This window comes from Amblyomma mixtum, chromosome 3 (genome assembly GCF_055824585.1).
Source record: "Amblyomma mixtum isolate Tamu chromosome 3, ASM5582458v1, whole genome shotgun sequence".
Classification (NCBI taxonomy): Eukaryota; Metazoa; Arthropoda; class Arachnida; order Ixodida; family Ixodidae; genus Amblyomma; species Amblyomma mixtum.
The window spans coordinates 218,958,690-218,983,187 of NC_143014.1; the positions used below are offsets into that span (position 1 = coordinate 218,958,690).

The 24,498-nt window shown below is 47.0% G+C and overlaps 1 pseudogene; it reads right to left on the minus strand.

Moving 5' to 3' along the window:
- Nucleotides 1-12,224: 12,224 nt before the first annotated feature.
- LOC149353720 (uncharacterized) lies at nt 12,225-16,082 on the minus strand (annotated as a pseudogene).
- Between the last annotated feature and the right edge of the window lie 8,416 nt (nt 16,083-24,498).

The following is a 24,498-nucleotide window of genomic DNA, read 5'->3' on the forward strand; positions in this document are numbered from 1 at the left end:
AGCACCCTTCCCAGACATAGCCATCGATTAAAGGTGGATCTTCTAGATCCCTCAGATGTGTCCCGGATAGAGCGTACACACCTACTTCTTCGTCCTTTAACTGCTGTTCTAGCCATTTCGCTCTCTTTCTACCCCCTTGCATGTTTATGTAACTGATTATGGCGTTAAGTTTCTTTTTCGTAGTTTTCTTTCTGGGCCTCCTAGCGGCCATTTTGTTGGGCTCAGCCGCCATTGTTACATTTACTACATCGCTTCTACCTACCCCAACGCCCTGAGCCACCGTGGACCCCCTAAAAAAGCTACCGCTCGGCCTCCCAGGCGCCAGCCTATCTCTTCTCCTATCTTTCCACTGAAATGGATGCCATTTCGTCCAAAGTCTCTGCCCAAACCTGCTCTGTGCACTTCCTAGTTTATGTCTAACACCTCAAAGCCTATCTCGAGGCTTAACTGCCTTATCTCTCGATTAAGATTCACAACGTCGTTAGCAACCTCTACATTACTTCCTTGTACCTCCGGCACTGTACACACCACGATCTGCGCTTGCTGTGCTATCGCCCTTATACCGTCAACTCCCTCAGCTAATCTTTTCCCTACTTGTGCTGCGTTACCATTCAGGACATCATTTAGCTCCGCCGCTACCACTACCAAGTTACGCCTTGCAACCTTCTCGGAAAGTTCACTTTTTGTCGCTCTCAGAACATCATCCATTGTCCTTCCTGGAAACACCCCGACTGCTACCCGCCTATCACCCTTCACACGGTCCAGAATATTTGTTTTGCAGCGCCTCATGTTTGAGTCACCAGCGATAAGCACTAGCGTACTCTGCCCCTCCCTCCTATCTTCCGGATCTTGCTGCCTCTTATCAGCGACTGTGACCTCATTTCCTGGAATTAGCTCGTACCCCTTCTCAGTATCGCCTCTCGACTTAGCAGCTGCCACGTGCGCGTAGCTGTTCATGTCTGAACATGTCTGACTTGCTTGCTTATCGCTGTCTATGACAGTGCAAGCCCCATCCACGTGGCTAGCGCTGCAATGTCCGCCAATGTGGCTTCCAATGGCGGTGTCAGCCATTTCTGACTCCAACTGACCACGCTGTTCTTGAGGTTTCCGCTTCTCTGCCCTCTCTACCTGTAACTCTTTTTCTAGAGCATTCATCCTTAGCACTAGTTTGCTGTTCATCTGTTCAGCCCTGTCCAGGTGTGCACCTAATACGCAGCATTTGCACATAAAATCTGTGCCTTCGGCCTCCTCCACCGATTTGAACCGCGTTTCTTTTATATTCGCCGACGCCTCACACTCCTTACATTTAACCTTCAGTAGCTTAACCATCTTAGCAGCACTCGATTTTTGCTACCACAAACACTAAGACATCTACGGGCTAAAAAAAAACAAACACTTGAACACACGTGCACAAATAAAATAAAATTATGCCTACCGCAAATGCCGACCGATCAAAAATTAACTCTCTCTCTAAAAAGTTAACGCACAAATAAGCACTGAAAAACTGCCGGCCAAATAGACCCTGCCGAATGCCACAGACCTAAATTCTATTCTTCATCCTGCACTTCTCCTAACAGCCTAAAAGCTAAACACACCCTACTTTAAAAATATCAGAAGAAAGTACTCATCTATTTTACGCAGTCGCTCTCGCAGTCGGTCCGGTCCCGGTCTCCACGCGTGATCCGAAGAGCACCTAAACATGCGTCCGCACAGCACGGCTGTCAACTGTATAAAAAGGCATCAAGCGCCATCTGCTAGAGGTAAAAAGAAGCTAACTACTAGTAGTCCTCCTTTCACATGGATAGAGCCACCTGTCAATAATTAGCGGTGCGACAGGCGCGTAGGAACACACTAATGTAGTGCGCGCCCTCCTGATTGGACGAGAGAGGTCTACCTTTCGTAGTGCTGCAAACATCTTGTGAGACAGAGTATAGGGTCAGCTGCACCCGGTGCGGCGGCATGCGCACGCATTACTCTCTGCCCTTACCCTTCCCCAGAGAGCTCAACTTATCTGTGCAGATAGAGAGATGACCGGAAAATGATGTAAAGACCTACTCGCAAAGCAATGGATTTCCAACTTCGTCACGTGACTAATTTCTTTACAAAATAAAACGGAATCTAATGAAATGCGTGTAAAGATAACTCCAGCACGTGGTAATCATCAACCTTACTCCCACCTGCTTAAGATGCCTTCTTACCAAAGGCCGTCCTACCACGTTAAGCGAACCAGTGTTTTTGAATGTGTTGGATAGAGTCCAGCATTTTCAAAGCTGTAGGGAATTAACTTCAGGTGACCTCCGTTAAGGGCTAGTTGTTAAAACCTCTTCGCAGGGAGTATTTCGTAGTGCTCATGACATGATTTTGGAAGATTGGCATTTCATTACGCCGGCATAAGCTGTGGGAACCTTTGTCGCCATTTGCCAGGAGCGCAAATGGCTCCTGGCAAAATACATTGGCTTTAAAACAACGTTCCATAGCATCACATTCCATTGTGTGATGCACTGCGCTTTGGTTATCAATCAACTCGTAAGTGCACTCTGAAATCGAATATCTAGTACGAGAACTTTTCTTTACATGCATTCCTACGGGTCACACTGTCAGTGTTACCACGTCGTATCGATAGCGGCTGCATTATATCTTACTTTAATCACACATTGATGTTAGTCTTAAAAAAGTAAATGTGTATACCCTTACCTTGACCGAAAAGTCCTCACTCTATATAGGGTATTTTCACTTTTCAAATTTGAATTCAAGACCTTTTCCCGAAATTCCAGAAACTACAGGTTTGATCTTTTAGTGAGTGTGGAAAAGAAAAGTAGGGCAATGGTTTTCGGATTTTCCATTTTGTTGTCTTTAGTCGGAAAAAAAAATTGAGGATGGAATTTTATTCTTGTTTGATTTTATAAACAGGTCATTACGTGAACAATTCCAGAACTGGGGCAATATTTCTCGTACTTCTCTTGCTTATATAACAGTGGAAATCGCTGTACTTTTTTACGCCTTAGATGCCTATCGAGCCCGCAGATTTAGTCCTCACCATCGCGGAGAAAAATGTCCCTAAATACAGCTTCCCTTCAGAATTCTGGCATTTAAGAAATTTATTGTAGGAAGAAGTAAATTCCGCATAACTACGGAAATTATCCTGGTGTACCCTTTCTTACTGCTCAGCCTGTTAAGCCCGTTCTAGATGATCCCTGCTGTTTTCGTACAAGGTGCGAGCGCCGTCCTCCATGCTGAAGAAGACGGTTCTATGCTTGGGGAATCGTCCCACTGGTACCACTTAATCGTCCCACTTCGGCAGCCCAGCCCACTAAGCCTCGGAACCCGGGCATATCCTTCGCTGGTTCTGAAGCCTCTGAACCAGCGCAGGAACCTAGCCCAGGGTATCCGAAGGAACATGAGACCATTGCAGGAATCTTTACCCCGCGCCTACACCAAAACATGTCACGGAAAATGCGGGTTACTGAGCTTTCTTTCCCTTAAAAAAAATTCCGCCCTCAGTATGTGATCTCCGTATCCCTTTTCATTTTTCCTCGGATTCTCCGTAGTACATGAAAGCATGCTCTCTAGGCTTTCATTCCTGTCATTCCAGCGGTGAAACGAAGGAGGTGTGGAAAGTGCGGTAGTGCAAAGACGACGAAACGAGTTCCAGCCAATCCAACCTTGTGGGTATGTGTCACAATTTAAAAGGAAGAAATAGAAAAACCGCGTTCAGGTCTAAACGTGGACTTCGCTACCTGATTGAAGGAAATGTATACCATGGAACGTAGCGGCGGTGTCGAGGCAGCCCAGACCACTAAGCCTCAGCAGACGGACGTGGACGACGGACCTGAAGCATCGACGGGCCAGGCCAGCGCATCCGGCGCAGTGAAGCATTGCGATCCAGAGACGGTCAGCTCCAGCTGCAAGTTCCACGAGCTCGCGCTGCGCGGTGCGGGCGACGCTTTTTTGGAAATGGCGCGCCTCAGTCCTATCCCGTGCCGAGTGAAGCCTCTGTAATTGGATGACCAATTTTTCGTCCCTGAAGCGCTGAAAATGAGGGGCCTCCCCGAGAACGGCTACATCGCTGGTGACTTGCGACGCCACGACTACTTGCACGTTCCGGCACGCGCCAAGCCTTAAGCGTATTGTGTATGTCTCATCTCAACTATTCGCGTTTTTACGAAACTAAAATTTCCATTGGTGCGCAGAATGTTCTGTGCGTCATTTTTGTTCAAAATAACCGAAGGGAAATAAAAAAAATATTTTTATCCTGCTTCTGCTTGTCGTGAAACAACCTTAAAAGAAATTTCACTTTAAATCAGTAATCCACACATTTTCGTAAGCATCCCTTCAACACTGGAGAGAAAGAGAAAAAGCGTGCTGGAATGGGTGAGTTCCAACTTGAATATGCTCCGTGGTTGAGAGCGTCACACTGCATCTCTACAAGTAGCGAGATCGGCTTTTCAACTGTAGCAGCTGTTACAACTCTCGAGAAAAAATAGGAAAGAGTGCGGTCCCGTTAAACGAGCACAACTAATGGTTGTTGTAAGCTGAAAGAAGAACGTATGAAGAAATAGGTCTACTTTCGATGGAGGCGATATTCTTGAGGCCCGTGTATTGTGCGGTTCTGTGCAGCTTAACCAACTCCGAGGGGTCGAAATTTCCGGAGGCGGGGGTCCCGATAGCCTGTGTCCTTTTTGGACGTTAAACCCCCATAAATCAAACCAATCAACAATTCTAGTGAAAGGAATCCTTGAATGTGACAGAGAATATCAACGCTGTTTTTAAATATTGTAGGACTTCACGCTAACAATGAAATTTTTCTCACATCTCCCATCGGAAGGCTTGCAATCTCTTGCTGTTAACCTTCTTTTTATCGTCAAAGATGGTGCACAAGGGTGTCGACTAGCGCAGGAGTGTAGCTCAGGGTATCCGAGGGAGTATGAGACCATAGCAGTAATCTTCACCTAGGCCTACACCAATATATGTCACGGAAAATGCGGGTTACTGCGCCTTTCTTACCCTCACAAAAAATACCGTCCTCAGTACGTCATCTTCGTATGCCCTTTATTTTTTCCTCTGACGCTTCGTAGTACATGACGGCAGCGCTCTCTTGTCTTTCGTTCCTGTCATTCCAGCGGTGAAACGAAGAAGGTGTATTAAAGTTCGGTGGTCCAAAGAAGACGAAACGCGTTCCAACCAAGCCCATCACGTGGGTATGCCCCATGTTTTAAAAGGAGGAAGAAGAACCGTGTTCAGGTAGATACGTGGGCGTCGCAACCTGATCGAAGGAAATTGATACCATGGAGCGTGGCGGTGGTGCCGAGACAGCCGAGCCCACTAAGCCTCAGCATCCGGACGTGGACGACGGCTCAGAAGCACCGATGGGCGAGGCCAGCGCTTCCGGCGCAGTGCAGCATATCGACCTAGATAGGGTGAGCTCCAGCTGCAAGTTACACGAGAACGTGCTGTGCGGTGCAGGCGGAACTTTTCTTGAAAAGGCGCGCCTAAGTCCTATCCCGTCGAGAGTGAAGCCCCTGTACTTCGATGACCAAGATTTCGAATCTGAAGAGATGAAAATAGAGCACGGCGACGGTGACAAGGCAGCCCAGCCAACTAAGCCTCAGCACCCGGGCGTGGACTACGGCCCTGAAGCATCGCTGGACGAAGCCAGCGCTTCCGGCGCAGTGAAGCAATGTGACCTAGAGAAGGTGTTCATCAACTGGAAGTTACTTGAGAACGCGCTCCGCGGTGCGGACGACGATTGTTTTAAAAAGGCACGCCTCAGTCCGATCCCGTCGAGAGCGAAGCCCCTGTACTTCGATGACCAAGATTTCGACTCTGAAGAGATGAAAATGGAGCACGGCGACGGTGACAAGGCAGCCCAGCCAACTAAGCCTCAGCACCCGGACGCGGACTACGGCCCTGAAGCATCGCTGGACGAAGCCAGCGCTTCCGGCGCAGTGAAGCAATGTGACCTAGAGAAGGTGTTCATCAACTGCAAGTTACTTGCGAACGCGCTCCGCGGTGCGGACGACGATTGTTTTGAAAAGGCACGCCTTAGTCCGATCCCGTCGAGAGGGAAGCCCCTGTACTTCGATGACCATGATTTCGACTCTGCAGAGATGAAAATGGAGCACGGGGACGGTGACAAGGCAGCCCAGCCAACTATGCCTCAGCACCCGGACGCGGACTACGGCCCTGAAGCATCGCTGGACGAAGCCAGCGCTTCCGGCGCAGTGAAGCAATGTGACCTAGAGAAGGTGTGCATCAACTGCAAGTTACTTGCGAACGCGCTCAGCGGTGCGGACGACGATTGTTTTAAAAAGGCACGCCTCAGTCCGATCCCGTCGAGAGTGAATCCCCTGTACTTCGATGACCAAGATTTCGACTCTGAAGAGATGAAAAGGGAGCACGGCGACGGTGACAAGGCAGCCCAGCCAACTAAGCCTCAGCACCCGGGCGTGGACTACGGCCCTGAAGCATCGCTGGACGAAGCCAGCGCTTCCGGCGCAGTGAAGCAATGTGACCTAGAGAAGGTGTTCATCAACTGGAAGTTACTTGCGGACGCGCTCCGCGGTGCGGACGACGATTGTTTTGAAACGGCGCGCCTCAGTACTACTCCGACCCGGGTGAAGCCCCTGTTCTTGGATGACCAATATTTCGTCCCTGAAGAGGTGAATATGGAGCGCGGTGGCGGTCACGAGGCAGCCCAGCCCACTAATCCTCAGCTCCTGGAAGTGGACGACTTCCTTCCGGCACCGAAGGCCGACGCCAGCACTTCCGGCACTGTGAAGCAGTGCTATCTAGACAAGGTGTACATTAACTGCAAGTTACTTGCGAACGCGCTGCGTGGTGCTGGTGACGCTTTTTTTGAAAAGGCGCCCCTCAGTCCTATCCCGTCGAGAGTGAAGCCCCTGTACTTCGATGACCAAGATTTCGACTCTGAAGAGATGAAAATGGAGCACGGCGACGGTGACAAGGCAGCCCAGCCAACTAAGCCTCAGCACCCGGACGCGGACTACGGCCCTGAAGCATCGCTGGACGAAGCCAGCGCTTCCGGCGCAGTGAAGCAATGTGACCTAGAGAAGGTGTTCATCAACTGCAAGTTACTTGCGAACGCGCTTCGCGGTGCGGACGACGATTGTTTTGAAAAGGCACGCCTTAGTCCGATCCCGTCGAGAGTGAAGCCCCTGTACTTCGATGACCATGATTTCGACTCTGCAGAGATGAAAATGGAGCACGGGGACGGTGACAAGGCAGCCCAGCCAACTATGCCTCAGCACCCGGACGCGGACTACGGCCCTGAAGCATCGCTGGACGAAGCCAGCGCTTCCGGCGCAGTGAAGCAATGTGACCTAGAGAAGGTGTTCATCAACTTCAAGTTACTTGCGAACGCGCTCAGCGGTGCGGACGACGATTGTTTTAAAAAGGCACGCCTCAGTCCGATCCCGTCGAGAGTGAATCCCCTGTACTTCGATGACCAAGATTTCGACTCTGAAGAGAAGAAAATGGAGCACGGCGACGGTGACAAGGCAGCCCAGCCAACTAAGCCTCAGCACCCGGGCGTGGACTACGGCCCTGAAGCATCGCTGGACGAAGCCAGCGCTTCCGGCGCAGTGAAGCAATGTGACCTAGAGAAGGTGTTCATCAACTGCAAGTTACTTGCGAACGCGCTCCGCGGTGCGGACGACGATTGTTTTGAAAAGGCACGCCTCAGTCCGATCCCGTCGAGAGTGAAGCCCCTGTACTTCGATGACCAAGATTTCGACTCTGAAGAGATGAAAATGGAGCACGGGGACGGTTACAAGGCAGCCCAGCCAACTAAGCCTCAGCACCCGGACGCGGACTACGGCCCTGAAGCATCGCTGGACGAAGCCAGCGCTTCCGGCGCAGTGAAGCAATGTGACCTAGAGAAGGTGTTCATCAACTGCAAGTTACTTGCGAACGCGCTCCGCGGTGCGGACGACGATTGTTTTGAAAAGGCACGCCTTAGTCCGATCCCGTCGAGAGTGAAACCCCTGTATTTCGATGATCATGATTTCGACTCTGAAGAGATGAAAATGGAGCACGGGGACGGTTACAAGGCAGCCCAGCCAACTAAGCCTCAGCACCCGGACGTGGACTACGGCCCTGAAGCATTGCTGGACGAAGCCAGCGTTTCCGGCGCAGTGAAGCAATGTGACTAGAGAAGGTGTGCATCAACTGCAAGTCACTTGCGAACGCGCTCCGTGGTGCGGGCGACGCTTTTTTTTTGAAAAGGGGTGCCTCAGTCCTATCCCGTCCAGAGTGATACCCCATCACTTAGAGGACCAAGACTTATACCCTGAAGCGCAGAAAATGGGGGGCCTCCGCGAGAACGGCGACATCGCCGGTGACTTGGGTGACTTTTCTTCACAACTATTCGCGTTTTCACGAAACTAAAATTTCCATTGGCGCGGAATGGTCTGCGCGTTATTATTATTCAAAATAGGCGAAGGAAAAAAAATATGCTGTTCCAGCTTCTCTAAAAAAAACGTTAAATGAAATTAGACTTTAAACCAGAAAGCGAAACATTTTCGTAACCGTGGCTGCAGCGCTGGATAGAGAGAGAGAGAAAGCGTGTTGGAATACGCGAGTTCAAACTTGAATATGCCTTGTGGTTGACATTGTCACACTGCATCCCTACAAGTTGCGATGCCGGCATTTCAACTGTAGCAGCTGTTACAACAATCAAGCAAAAAGAGGAAAGAATACAGTCCCGTTTCACGGGCACTACTAATGGGTGTTGTGAGCTGACAAAGACAAACAGAATAGAGCACCACATCACCAAATAGCGCTGAGGAGACGGCACAACCACCACACAGCGTCACAAAAGAAGAACGTACGTATAAATAGGCCGTGCATTGGGCGGTTCAGTGCAGATTAAACAACTCCAGGAGATCGAAATTTCCGGAGCCGGGCGTCCCTGAGAGCCTGTGTCCTTTCTGGATGTTAAACCCCCATAAACCAAACCAATCAACAATTCTTACGAAAGGAATCCTTGAATGGGACAGAGTATATGAACGCGGTTTTTTATATATGGTAAGATTTCACGTTAACAATGAAATATTCCTCACTACTCCCGTCGGCAGCCTTGCAATCTCTTGCTGTTAACATTCTTTCTATCGTCAAAAATTGTGCGCAAAGGTGTCGACCAGCAAAGGCCTGTAGCCCAGGGTGTCCGAAGCAGTATGAGACCATTGCAGGTATCTTTATCCTTACCCAGCGCCTACACCAAAATATGTCACGGAAAATGCGGGTTACTGCGTCTTTCTTTCGCTCACAAAAAAATTCCGCCGTCAGTAGGTCATCTTCGTATCATTTTAATTTTTTCCACTGATTCTTCGTAGTACATGAAACTGAGCTCTCTGCTCTTCCATTCCTGTCATTCCAGCGGTGAAACGAAGAAGGTGTGGCAAAGTTCGGTAGTGGAAAGAAGACGAAACGCGTTCCAACCAATCCAACTTTGTGGGTATGTGCCACGTTTTAAAAGGAAGATGAAGAAAAACCGCGCTAAGGTCTAAACGTGGGATTCACTACCTGATCGAAGAAAATGGATACCATGGAGGGCGATGGTAGTGTCGAGGCAGCCCAGCCCACTGAGCCTCAGCACCGGGACGTGGACGACGGCCCTGAAGCATAGATGGACGGGGATAGCTCTTCCGGAGCAGTGAATCATTGCGATCCGGAGAGGGTGAGCTTCAACCGCAAGTTCCTCAAGAACGCGCTGCGCAGTGCGGGCGACCCCTGTTTTGAAAAGGCGCGCCTCAGTCCTATCCCGTCCCGAGTGAACCCCCTGTACTTGGATGACCAAGATTTTGTCCCTGAAGAGTTTAACATGGAGCTCGGCGGCGGCGTCGAAGCAGCCGAGCCCACTGAGCGTCAGCACCCGGACGTGTTCGACGGCCCTGATGAATCGATGGACGAGGCCAGCGCTTCCGGCGCAGTGAAGCAATGCGATCCAGAGACGGGTTGCTTCAACTGCAAGTACCACGGGAACGTGCTGCGCGGTGGAGGCGACGCTTTTTTTAAAGAGGCGCGCCTCACTGCTATCCTGTTACGAGTGAAACACCTTTAGTTGGGGGACGAAGATTTTTTCCCTGAAGAGCTGAAAGTGGGGGGCTTCACCGAGAACGGCTACATCGCCGGTGACTTGGGACGCCACGGCTACGCGCTCCGGTGTGCGCCGGACCTTAAGCGTATTGTGTATGTCTCATCGCAACTATTCGCGTTTTCACGAAATTAAAATCTCCATTGGCGCGCAGAATGTTCCGTACATTATTATTATTCAAAATAGCCGAAGGCAAATATAAAAATAAATTTATATGCTGCTTCAGCTTGTCGTGAAACAACCTTAAAAGAAATTTCACTTTAAATCAGAATGCCACACACTTTCGTAGGCGCCACTGCAGCGTTAGAGAGAGGGACAAAAAGCGCGCTGGTATAAGTGAGTTCAAACTTGAATCGGCCCAGTGGTTGACAGCGTCGCACTGCATCCCTACAAGATGCGAGACCGGCTTTTAACTATAGCAGCTGTTACAACACTCGAGCAAAAATGAAAATAATACGGTCCCGTTTCACGGGCGCTACTAATGGGTGTTGTGAGCTGAGAAAGCCAAACAGAATAGAGCACCACGTCATCACAATAGCGCATAGGCAACTGCACAACCACCACACAACGTGACAAAAGAATAACGTACTAATAAATAGGTCTAATTTTGATGCAGGCGAACTTCTTGAGGCCCTTGTTTTGTGCGGTTCAGTGCAGTTTAAGCAACTCCAGGGGGTGGAAATCTCCGAAGACGGGTGTCCCTGACAGCCTGAGTCCTTTTTGGACGTTAAACCCCCATAAACCAAACCAACGAATGCCCAAGAATTCTAGGGAAAGGAATACTTTAATGGGACCGAGATTATGAACGCTGTTTTTTTGTATATTGTAGTTTTTCACGTTAACAGTAAAATTTTCGTCAGATCTCCCGTCGGCAGGCTTGCAATCTCTTGCTGTTAACAATGTTTCTATCGTCAAAAATGGTGCACAAGGGATTCGACTATCGAAGTACTGTAGCCCAGGGTATCCGAAAGAGTACGAGACCATTGCAGGGATCTTCCCTCAGCGCCTACACCAAAATATGTCACGGAAAATGCCGGTTACTGCGCCTGTCTTTCCCTCTCAATCTATTCCGCCCTCAGTACGTCATCGTCGTAATCCTTTTATTTTTTCCTCTGATGCTTCGTAGAACATGAAAGAAGCGCTCTCTGGTGTTTCGTTCCAGTAATTCCAGCTGTGAAACGAAGAAGGTGTGGCAAAGTTCGTAAATCAAAAAGAGGAAATGCGTTCCAACAACTCCAACCTTGTGTGTATGTGCCATGTTTTAAAAGGAAGAAAAAGAAGAACCACGGTCTGGTCTAAACGTGGGCTTCGCTACCGTCTGGATGGAAATGGATACCATGGAGTGTATATTGGGCGACCTGCGCATCGCGCCACCCTCTGCGGGAGCGCGCTGCCTAATAAATACCACGTCACCTCTGAGTAAGTATAAGCCCGCCGGTAGGTGCCGCTAAAGCTCACCCCCTGAGCAGCGTTTCACGCGCTTGGGCTGTGCCTGCAAGCGACCGGCGCCGGCGGCGCGGAGTTGCGCGGAATAGTTTGCGAAGGCATTATTTGGCATGAGAGATGGTTGCGGCAAGGTAAAGCCGCGGGCCAGTGAAATGAGAGGGGCAGTATTGAGGGAAAGAGCTCCGGGGCTGGGGGTGCGGCGGCGGCGGCGGGAGGTCAGCCGCCGTCGTTCTTTCGACGGACGCGATTGCGACGACACTCGCCTTTCCTGCTCTTCAACCGCGTTTTCCCTGTTTTTAGTTGGTGGGCGATAGCAGCACAGTTGGAGCTGATTGGCAGTCTCCCTTCTCGACTCCCGTGCACGTTCATTCCTCCTTGTTACGTATTTGACGGGCAGGCTGTCCAGTGCAATATTAGATGAATACGCGAGCTCGGCCTCTTCCCGCTTGTTTTTTGTCGTGCGCTTAAGCTTTTGAACGCAAATTTTAGTGATGAGTCTTTTGAAAGGGCGAGATTGTCAACTTTAATGCATGCAATATTTGTGGAAATTTTCAGGGTGAGCTGAGCTGCGAGTGTTCTGTTCATGCAGATTTAAATGATTCCAAAAGCATGTGCTTAAAAAAAATGCCAGTGGTGCTTAATTGCGCCATCACAGAAATAAGTGCTATACTTTCAGTACTTTTCGAGAGCAAGGTTTCTTGTTCAATATTTTTCTTTTTGCTTTGCTCTCAGTCAGCTGGCCAGTGAAGTTAGTGGGAAAGGGCCTCATGAATTTGTGACACACGAGCTTCACAAGCCTCATTCTGAGGGCCACACTGTCATCGATGGAGCACTGAAACAGTGGATTTTTTGCAGCTGACGGTAGCACCACAGCTGCGAACCGTTTTAGTGGCTGCGGTCTTTTCACCAGCTCTGTAGCTACTCTAGAAGCTGCATTCTCTAGGATTGTAACGAAACCCACAAAAGGAAGGGTAGGGTAGGAGAGCCCCCCTCTATCGATGCCAGCTATCAGGGCTGTTGTCGTTGAGGTAGATGATGGAGCACACAGCTTGCCAAGGCACCCTGAGCAATCAATGTTGTCTTGTATAGCTCTTACAAGAAAGCCAGCAATCAATGCCAGTGTGTTTGACTTCAGGCTCTGTTACGGAGGGACTGGAAATAAGGGATGAAGTAAGAAAATGCAATGACAACCTTCAAGTATTTCAGTGCTGTTGCAACATATTCACCAGAAGACAGCGAACTTATTAGTGATTTTGTTTCCTTACTGGTGCCTGCTACAGAGCCCTTAAAAACTGGCCCATGGTAAAGTGAATTAAGTAAAAAAAAACATGGAAATTGCTTTCCAAAAAAAAAGCGACTGACAGCGTACTATGCACTTTCTGCAGCTCGAACATTATCATGTTAACATGCAGTTCCTTGGAAGTTATTTCTGATTTACATTGATTAGAATACACTGCATACATGGGTAGCGTTCCAGAGCAGCCAGGTGAGGGAGCAGAAACTTTCGGAGATGCTTTCTTGGAGTAGCCTTGCATTCCGTTTCAAGAGGCAGATTCGGTGCTGCCCCTAATGAGCCCACCACGTTTCCAACATTGCCACTGGCCGAGGAGTGAATGATCCCAGTGACCAGAATTTTTTGTAGAGCTGTCTGACAAAGCCGTGTATGCGTCAGTTTGGTCATTGCTCCCATTAAGTTGCCTTACTGTGGAAAACAACGACTCCACATAGTCACTTGAAAACTTGCCAGTTAGAACAAAGGGAAGCCTGACTCAAGAGATGCTTTGTGCACAGAACAGTAGACATCATTGTCACATTCAGCGCTTCGTACGTCTCTGCCGTTAGGAATTTCATCTTGTGGCTGGTGCCATCCTTCCACGAAGCAAAGCACTGCAAGCACTCTGACTCCAGCCACGAAAGCCTACAAAATAAACAAACAAACAAACAAACAAAAATGCATGAACACACCTCATGAAAAAACAGCAGAGCTTTCATTGCAATATATATTTACAAAATGAAAAAAATAGTTTCAAAAATATAAACGAGCATCACTTTTCACTGCTTTTCGATGGGCTTCACGTGCAAGATAAGACTTTTAAAAATTAAACACTTTATCAATCACTACATACCTCTCATCCTCTGCACAGTAGAACGGCATCCTCCAGGCGTCCCTGCTCATTATGTGGAAAGTGGTGCTCTTGACATTGTGGAGGGCAAACCATTCGTACACAGTCTCCATGAATTCTACAGTGGCCAGGCATTTATCAAATCCAGGAGCACCAAGGCGATGCCCATGCTGCTAAAGGAATCTGAGGACTGATGTGACCTTAAAGAAAGAAAAAATATTGTAAGCATAATCACTTTGGTCTAACGCTTAATCCCAAGCTACCACTGCGTATATTTGAGTGACACAAGTGATTTCTTTCTTGTGCAAGGTACATAAGAGTGTGGCAAGCATTTATGAAGGGTGGAGCAATATAATGTGAGCAATATACATTTTACCTGTGGTGAGAAAATGCCAACGGCTCAACTGACGTTCATTTTCTCGAAATTGCTCGGCCACAGATGTTATTTTGTCAGGCATCGTACCAGCCTGAAAGCACCTTGCCGTTCTTGTATCTTGTACAGCGACCTACAAAAAAATTAAGTGTTAGCAAATTGCAACAAATATTCAAAAACGAGAGAGTTTTGTGTAACCTTAAATAATCTGGCAGGATCAGTTTTCCTTTATTCCTGAAGATCCTCTTTGTATCCAAAATTAAGGGGGCACTTTGACTGTCTAAAGTGCGTAGAGGCGAAAGCGTTTTCCGCGCCACTTTAACTGCTTCTGTGGCAATGGTGGCGTCACATGTAATTGAGTACTAATTACTAAGTGATGACAAATCACTAATTAACGGTTAATTATCGATTAGTGCCTGAATACTAATTAACTGCTAATTGATGACGCTTAAGCTTCGCCTTTAGGAGTGGAACGCGACAGCGTGTTGTAGCGCTGCCAGGGAGTCCACGGAACGCCACCACCCGTTCGGCACGATGCCTTGCCTTTTGAACGCTTTTTGAGGAAAGGAAATGGCGCAGTAATTCTCTGTCATCTCGGTGGACACCTGAACCGCATCGTAGAGGAAGGGAGAAAGTGGGAGTGGAAGAAGAAGGACAACTATTGCCCGCAATGAAGAAAATGAAAATTGTATTTGAGGAAAGGAAATTACGCAGTAACTGTCTCACATATCTCGGTGGACAACCGTCAAAATTCAGGGGGGCACTTTTTTGACCTAAAGTGCGGTCACTGATGTGTGGTTAACGCGACAGCGTCTTGCAACGCTCCCAGGGAGTTCATAGAACGCCATCGCCCATTCGGTTCTACCTCGGTCGTCGGTGAATTGGTTTTTGAGGAATGGAAATGTATCTGTCTTTTATAACTCGGTGGACACCTCAACCTCGCCGGAAGGGAAGGGAGGAGGATGGGAGTGAGCTAAGACACCGTATTCACTAGACGCACCTTTGTTCTTCCCAAACCATCGAGCTGGCATGGCGGAGTGGATAGCATGCCCGTGCTCGGCCAATTTCCTACTCGGTTTTATTTATTTATATGGCCTGACTTGGAAAGTTAATTAGGCTAATTGAGTAATTAGGCAATTAACTAAGCTCAGTCCCACTTACTTAGAGCATCAGTATACGATCCCTTTCATTGGTTGCATGGTTAGTAGGCAAAGTGCAATTGGCCCCGTTTGAAATTCGCGCACTGTGACGTCACGACCGTTTCGACCAATTGAAAAGCGTGACATTTCTGTCGACAACTGCTGCTTACAACGATGAGACATGAAAGGCTTTCGCCTTTAAAACTGCGACCTGATGTTTGTGAGGATATGGCAGAAGTCAAATGATAGATACAACCGCCGACTTGAATCAAGAGGTTGCCTAGAAGAGATGTTTAAAAAACGGGAGTTAAGTTAGCACATGCATCTAATGCTTTTTTATACGCACCTACAACAGAGGATGTAGTCCACAAATATTGAGAGTAAAATGTACATTACATGGGATGTTAAATGATGACACTCACGTGATGACAGGTCGGATAGAGCCATCTGACAAGCTTGAAAAAAATTTGCAGTTGGCTTGGTGGTTGTCCGCAATAAGTCGCACCACTTGAAGTCCTGCATCTTCAACTGATTTCATTACTTTGACCGCAAGAATTTAAAGTTGCTCCCCAGTTAGGGCCTTGGTAAAATAATACCCGACTGGTAGCCTGCAAAAAAAAAATGCAATTGCCAGATATTTGCTACGCTTTAGTACTTCCAAGACGTTAAAGTTCTCAGACCAATTATCTGCCAATCTAGGAACACAGCTGAAAGTTTTATATACCTGTAATGATTGGCCAGTCCAACAAACACAAAGCAAAAAAGGTGGGTCGCCAGTTCATCATGGAGGCCATAATCGGCTCCACGCCACCCATGTTCACCAGGACATGAACAGCATCCGACAGCTTGTGATACGTGGTGGCTTTCTTCAGTGACATTCCATCCATAATCAGCGAGCCACACTGTTCCTGCAGAGATTAACATATAAACTTAACTAACTCTTTCAATTATTAGCAGAAATGTTTTACCTTTTCAGAGTGCTGCCTTGCTTCCTTGTGGAGTCACTGCTTGATCAGGGATGAGACCGCCTCTCCCGTGCACGCACCTATATATCGCTTCAACGTTGACCTGCAAGGCAGTGTCAACAAACCAGTCTCTAGAGGAGTTGGTAGCACGATGGTGATTTAGCGTGCCAAAGCACACAGTTACGTATGGTTTCCTTGCGCCAGCGACCCTTTGCCACACTTAAAAAAGCCGGCTGTTCTTGTAGGAATAGGCCGTTTTCGTCATTTTGTTCCACTTTCTCCTGGAAGTGTTTAAAATTTGTGAAGATCAAGTTTCATAACAAACGCTAAGTATAATCAATCTGGTAATGGATACTATACCTGGAAGACTACGAGGTTCGTTTTTTTTCAACACTGCCGCTGTCCTCCTCTTCTCTTTTTTCAGCAAGGCAATTTTCTGCAGCAGCTCCACATAATTTTTTACAAGCCTTCTGCATTTTCTGGTCAGGGTTGCAACCTGCCTAAAAAGCTTTGCAATTCTTGCAACTTATAACCTAGTTTGTGTTGCTCGTGCTTTAAGCAATGGAGCTGGGTTTAAACCATTTGCTGGCGGCTCTTCTGGAAGAAACACCACAGCAGGAAACGAAGTAGGGCCAGAAGAGGCTTCTTGCGTGGGCTCTGATGAAAGTATTGGTACCTAAGTAATGGTAATATTGTAGGAGTTCACTTTAGCAATGAAATTTTCCTCAGATCTCCCGTCAGCAGGCTTGCAATCTCTTGCTGTTAACATTCTTTATTTCCTCAAAATCGCTGAATAAGGGTGTCGACCAGCGAAGGACTGTAGCCCAGGGTATCCGAAGGAGTATGAGACCATTGAAGGGATCTTTACCCGTAACAGGGATCCTTCTGTAACATCAAAATATGTTACGGAAAATGCGGGTTCCTGCGCTTTTCTTTCCGTCACAGAAATGATGATGATGATGATGTCCTCAGGCTTAATGGCACATACCCACGGCGGGGGATCGGCCAGGGTGCATAGCGGATACAAACGCACTGAAGTACAAGGAATGGAGTATTTTGATCCTCCCTCAGTACTTCATCTTCGTATCCCTTTTAATTTGATGACGATGATGATTATATCCTCAGATTTTTCCATTGATGCTTTGTAGTATATGAAAGCAGCGCTCTCTGGTCTTTCGCTCCTGTCATTCCAGTAGCAAATCGATGATCTGGCAAAGTTCGGTAGTGTAAAGAAGACGAAACGCGTTACGACCAATCCCACCATGTGGGTATGTGGCATGTTTGGCTCTTGGCTCTTGGTTTGGCTCTTCTTAAAATTCCGAGGCATGTAGCACGGGTACTTATCCTTGCAGATAGCCTTTCAGTTTTAGTCTCTTTCCAAACTTCCGGCACTTCTCTATTGATGCGTTCCCTTAAGTTATTTGTTCCGCGCACAATACGAGAGGTCCGCTTTGTCTGTGTACCTGGTCATTAAGGTATCTATTTCAACGAGATGGGTGATTCATCGGCAGAGTCAGGTCTTACTGCTCCTTTAATCTATCCCGTACGTCACCTCATTGTGTTGGAGACCTCCCGTTTCCAGCGGTTCCAACATATATCAGCCAGCTTGGGTGATCTGTTGCTGAATACCGTGGGTTTTCAACATTTAAAGTTTCCATGGAATGTTCGATCATGTAATTTAAGGCTGTGCGAAGTGTCCATGACCCTTTTGCGATGCATAATCCCCCACCTAGACTTGTACTCATGCAGATGCGGGTTCGCTACGACAAGCCTTTGTAACCCATGCGGAGAAGTTGAAACAATTGACCATTTTCTCCTCTCCTGCCGGCGGTTCGCATTTCAGAGAAAGCAGTATTTGGAGGTCCCTCTTTCGAGGTTAGGACTCCCTTTGTCTCTACCAGTTCTGCTCTCGTTTGGTGCGAGCACCACGGGATTCTCGTGCACTATTTGCACTATTTGCGGCTACCTTCATATTACATCGTTGCAACTTGTCGCTTACCCTGTTAACCCCATATGAAATTCCACCGCATGTCCAAAAGCGTATTTTATTTTATTCCTGGTATGTCTAATTTGTTTATTTATTGAAGAATCTTAACAATTGATATGTATTTTCTCATTTCAATCATTTTACTATTCTACTTGGTTTTTTTTTTCCCCGGATATACCTCCTTGGCATTCACCACCGTACCTTGGCCAATCCCACCGCGAGGGTATGTGCCATTTTCATGTGGAGAAGAAGAAGAAGGTCAGGACGTGGGCTTCGCGACCTGTTCGAAGGAAATGGATATATACCATGGAGCGTTTCGGTAACGAGGAAGCCCAGCCTACTAAACCTCAGAACCCGGACATGAACGACGGCGCTGAAGCATCGATGGGCGCGACCAGCGCTTCCGGCGCAGTGAAGCATCCCGATCCACAGATGGTGAGCTTCAACTGCAAGTTCCACGAGGACGCGCTGCGCGCTGCGGGCGACGCTTTTTTTGAAAACGCGCGCCTCAGTCCTATCCCGTCCCGAGTGAAGGCCCTGTACTTGGACGACCAAGATTTTGTCCCTGAAGAGCTGAACATGGAGCGCGGTGGAGGTGACGAGGCAGCTGAGCCCACTAAGCCTGAGCTCCCGGAAGTAAACGACAGCCCTCAGTCGTCGATGGGTGAGGCCAGCGCTTCTGGCGCAGTGAAGCATTGCTATCCACAGACGGTTTGCTTCAACCGCAAGTTCCACGAGAACGCGGTGCGCGGTGCCTGGGACGCTTATTTTGAAAAGGCGCGCCTCAGTCTTATCCCGTCCCGAGTGAAGCCCCTTTGTTTCGATGACCAAGATTTCGACCCTGAAGAGGTGAAAATAGGGGGCGTGCCCAAGAACGGCTACATCGCCCATGACTTGGGAAGCCACGGCCACGTGTTCCGGCGCGCGCCGGACGTTAAGCGTACTTTGTATTTTTCTTCCCAACTATTCGCGCTCTCACGAAACTAAAAATCTGCATTGGCGCGCAGAATGTTCTGTGCATTACTATTATTCCAAATAAGCGAATGAAAATAAAAAATAACTTTTTATGCTGTATCAGCTTCTCGAAAAACAACCTTAAAAGAAATTTGGCTTTAAATCAGAACGCCACATATTTTCGTTAGCGTCGCTGCATCGCTGGAGAGAGAAAAAGCGTGCTGGAAAAGTTGAGTTCAACCTTGAATCTGTTCAGTGGTTGATCGCGTCACATTGCATCCCTGCAAGTATCGAGACTGGCTTTTCAACTGTAGCAGCTGTTACAACACTCGAGCAAAAAAGAAAAGAATACGGTCCTGTTTCACGGGCACGACTAATGGGTGTTGTCATCAGCACCACGTCATCAAAATAGCCCTAAGGGGACGGCAGAACCACCACACAGCGTGACAAAAGAAGAACGTACAAATCAATTGGTCTACTTTCGATGGAGGTGAATTTCTTGAGGCCCATGTATTGTGCGGTTCATTGCTGGTTAAACAACTCCAGGGGGTCGAAATTACTGGAGCCGGGCGTCCCAGATAGCCTGAGTCCTTGTTGGACATTAAACCCCCATAAACCAAACCAATCAACAATTCTAGCGAAATGAGTCCTTGAATAGGAAAGAGTATATTTATATATATAACGCAGTTTTTTATATATTGTATTAGTTCACTTTAACAATGAAATATTCCTCAGATTGTCCCGTCAGCAGGCTTGCAATCTCTAGCTGCTAATGTTCTTTCTATCGTGAAAAGTGGTGCACAAGGGTGTCGACTAGCGAAGTATTGTAGCCCAGGGTATCCGAAGGAGTATGAGACCAATGGAGGGATCTTTCCCCAGCGCCTACACCAATATATGTTGCGGAAGACAACAAGACTTCCTGCTTTGACAAGCCAGCCGGTCCAGTGATTAGCGTTGTTCTGAATGAGTACTACGAACATTTTTACCGTTTTTGAATGCGTTGTATGCACTGGAAGGGAAATGAAGCGAGACGGAGTTGTAGCTATCTCTCGTAATTGCGTATCTATACAAGGAAAATCTCCCGCCGCTTGTTAGCTTTCTACCTTGACGGTAATTGTGATGGTAACTTGTCGCAAAATGGCTGCAACGTTAAGTGATAACGCCACAAGAAAACGACGAGCACAAGAAGCCAAGAAGAACTTGTTCATAGTTCATTTTTTTCCTTATCCTGATAGCACCTTTGTCTAAAGAAATATCTAAATGTGGGCTAACAGCATCAAAATTATTAATATTGTTTATGGTGCTCCATATAGCCTATGTTCCCGTCGAGCACTATTAGCAAGTAGAAGGTGTTGGGTGGCGTGACTCTTCCCCTCAACTATCCTGTAATGCCATCAGATTTTTTACAAATGTTTTGCGGCGGAAGAATTATTATTCTCAAGGCCAAAACTTTACTGCTCTATACACCTGTTAGATTCACAACCGCTTAATAAAGGCCGAACATATGCATGGCTATTTCGGTTGCAACTTGCATTAATAATTGTCATGACCATGTGAGCTTGGATCTAACTAGTTATACATTAATCGATACGAACGGGAAGTGTATTTATGCGCTTTGCTTGGCGTGAAAATCACCCCTGAAGGCCACTATTCAGAATAGGAGCTATTGCGAATTAGCATGTCTGGCTTTGCCCTTCTGCGAGTATATAGATAGATCTTTATTTAGACAACAAGGTCTCGGATGCAGGGGCAAAAGGCAGATGCACTCTGCCTGACGGGGCCCAAGCACCCGACACAATGCTCAGGACAAGCGGCAAAAGAAGCAAGAGCTTCATACATACATTACAGAAAACATTACAGAAAAAAGCAATACGATATGTCGAAAACCTTGCATACAATGATCATACAGGTTTGTACTTCTCTAAGCATTCTATTCTAAAAGTCAATGAATTATTTGAGTTGAAACTGCTTTCTTATGTGTTTAACGATTTCAAACATCATCCCACTAAATATGTTCAATTAAACTCTAGTAGTGACGCGCCTTATAAATTAAGGCACGTCAGTTACAGAGTACCATTCGTAAGGACTAACTATGGAACCGAAATGCTTTCATATTTAATTCCCAGTCTTCTAAATAAACATACACAGGCCATAGAAATTATTCAGAAATCTGTTTCCCAAAAGTCATTCAATAGAAATGCTAAAGCTTACCTCCTTTCTCGCCCGAATGATTAAAATTCTTGATGTCCCTGTTTTTCCGTCAACTCTGTGAATTCTCGTGTTTTTCTTGTTGTGATGTGCCTTGTAAATATTTACTTTAATTATGTCACTGCAAAAGTATGCACCTTCCTCCTACTTTTACCTTGTATAATTATGTGTTGTTTTTTGTAATGAGAGTGAGAGTGTATGATATGAACCGTTTGTGCCCGCCTGATGCCCTCGGTTCCGCTGTGAGTTTTTCCTTTCCGGATGAGGATTCAAAAGCCGCATTGTCCGGGGTTTCTGTTTGTCCCTCGCACATCAGGAACGCCAGGTACGCAAGCAGGAGGCTCCAAGCACTAACCCGAAAAAAGTAGTCAGCTGAAGTAAAATAGGAAAAAAAAGTTTCGTCTTTCTCACCAGTTCTGTGAAACTATGTTTCTTCTGGAAGAAATTCCCGATAAAAGCTCTATAAATGAAGAGCAGCCACGGAAATCTTGGCGGTGAACAGGTGCAGTACTTCAGAATAGAAGGGCATTGATATAGATAGGCGGTTGCCGCAACATACATGTTCTTAGAAGGAAAAAGCAAACCTAGCCGATATGCTTTGGAGGCCTAGACTGTTCAAAAAAGAAAAAAAAAGTAAGAGCACCTCCTCTTCACCCTGTTGAAATTAAGGAGCTGCCTATTCAAACGCTGGTATGCCTGGAGAAATTGCGCTTCAGAAGTACGGGAGAGGTACCAATCTAGTTCTTCGCCCAAATCATTTTACCGCCTCTTTGATAGAAACCTCTTTCATGCTTTAACCATGCTTCTCTCAAATGCTTCCTCAAATCCATCCATCTGACATATGCCTTAACTAATATTAGCCGCAACACGCATATGTCGCAACGCATACACTGCAACACACGTGCGAGATACGCGCTTAGCAACGCGCTGTCCAATGAAAATTTCTACCTGGGGCTGGTTTACTCCCTAGCTGTTCAGGTAATAGCGGCGACTTTATTGTGGACAATGCATACAGAGCCAGGAACGCGGATGCAACTGCCGTCATCGAAAAATTGTTTGTTTCTAGTATTTAAAATATTTAAAAGCGGATTGCCATGATAATATAACATATAATGTTTACAGACTGCATCATCCGCCGGGATGTGTGTCGCCATCTGCCAGGAACGCCTAGTTGCTTCAAGGACCGTCGTGGCGCATCTACTTTCAGCCACCGGGTTTGTCATCGTAACCGCACTGCTTCTTCTCGTCTGCTGAAGCGACTGCGCGGCGTTTTCAGAGACGGCGCCTTTATAATTGCGTTCCCTACCTTCACATTCTGGTCTGGGTTGCATTTCCGCTTCTGTTCACGAAGAAGAACTGACAGGTGGAATGTGAAATCAGAAATTTCGTTTGAAAACTTTTCTTTGCTTGCATTCCTGAGGGCCACAACCTAGTGGTGTCACTATTGTCAGCTGCACCCAGTACAGCAGCTGACGTATAACTCCCTGCCTTTACCCTTCCTCAGACAGCTGAGCTTGTCTCTGCAGATTGAGAGATGCCCGGACAGTGAAGTAAAGTGCTGCTCAGAAAGCAATGGATTTCGAACTTCGTCTCGTGACTTCTTTCTTTACAAAAAAAGCAGTGTTTGTGAATGTGATGGTTAAAGTCTAGCATTTTACAAGCTGTAGGGAATCAACTTCATATGACCTGAGTTAAGGGCGACTTCTTAATCTCTTCACAGTTAATATTTCCTAATGCTGATGGCGGAATTTTGGAATATCGGGATTTCAGTGCGCCGGCATAAGCTGTGGGCCCCTAGCCCTTAATCTGCCACTCCCGAGATAACTCGGGCTACCACATATGCACACCCCCTGCCCGTCCCGAGTTAACTCGTTTTGGCTTTTTAACTCACCCCCTGCCGCTCCCGATAATACTTGTGTAAAAAAAAAACTAAGCAAACATGTAGCGCCATCTATGGAGAGACTCCGTAAATTCATAGATTTTGTAGGATAAATTTTAAACAACAGATGGCGCGCATATTTTCACGTCCGAGTCACTTCGTTTTGGTCTGCGCACAGCAGCCATGAGGCTATGTGCCACACCCGTCCGCGCTTTGACGGACGAAGAAATTCAAAATTGCTTGTGAATTCGGAGTCGAATGATAATGAGAACGAGGAAGGAGCCGACCTAAGTGCCTTGTCGAGTGATGACAGCGATGAAGTCCCCCTGGCACCGAAAAATCCGCGTAAAAGGAGGAAATTCGACAGGCCAGATTGGTGCTGGAAGATTTGATTCATTACAACTAATATCTATAAGATTATCCTGAATAAACATATCTACATGTCCTGCAGAGCATTTTAGTCCGTTACTAGCAAAAAATTTCCAGGAAACTAACATGCAAAAAAACCCGGCAGGGGGTGTGCAGATGTGAGTAAAAAAACCTGGCATTGAAAGGGCTAGGTCGCCATCTACCACGCGCGCCTTGTAGCTTTAAGATAGCTTTAGTGACCGCACGGATTTTTTTAAATAAAGTGGTTTTAAAACAACGTTCCGTACCATCACATCCCGTTCTGGGATGGACTGCGCTTTTGTGATCGAAGAACTCCTAGGAGCACTCTGAAATAAAAAATCTAGTGTGAAAACTTTTCTTTAGATGCATTCCTCTGGGCCACACCCTCAGTTGTTACCCCGTCCTACCTTTAGCGGCTGCACCAAATCCAACTTGAATCACACAGCGGTGTTAGTTTTCAAAAATGTAATTAGGTATACCCCGCCCTTGACCGAAAAGGTCTCAGTCTTTATATATTGAAAAGAGAGTAGCGAGCGGGGTATTTGCTCCTTTCAATTTTAAATTTAGGAGCTTTTTCTGAAATTCGAGAAGCTACAGGTTTGACCTTTGATACAGTGTGGGAAAAAAATCAGCGCAATGGTTTTTTTTTATTTGCCTTTCTGTCGTCTTTAGCTGAAGAAAAATTAGGGGTGGGATTTTAAATGTGTTTGATTTTTTCAACAGGCCTTTCTAAGAACAGTTCCAGAACTGGGAGAATATTTTTCGGCTTTCGCTTTCTTCTATAACTGTGGAAATCGCTATACTTTTTTTTACCACCTAGATGCCTATCGAACCCGCAGAGTCCTCATAGTCGCGGAGAAAAATGTCCCTAAATACAGGTTCCCTTCACACTTCTGGAATTTTAGAAATTCATTCATGGA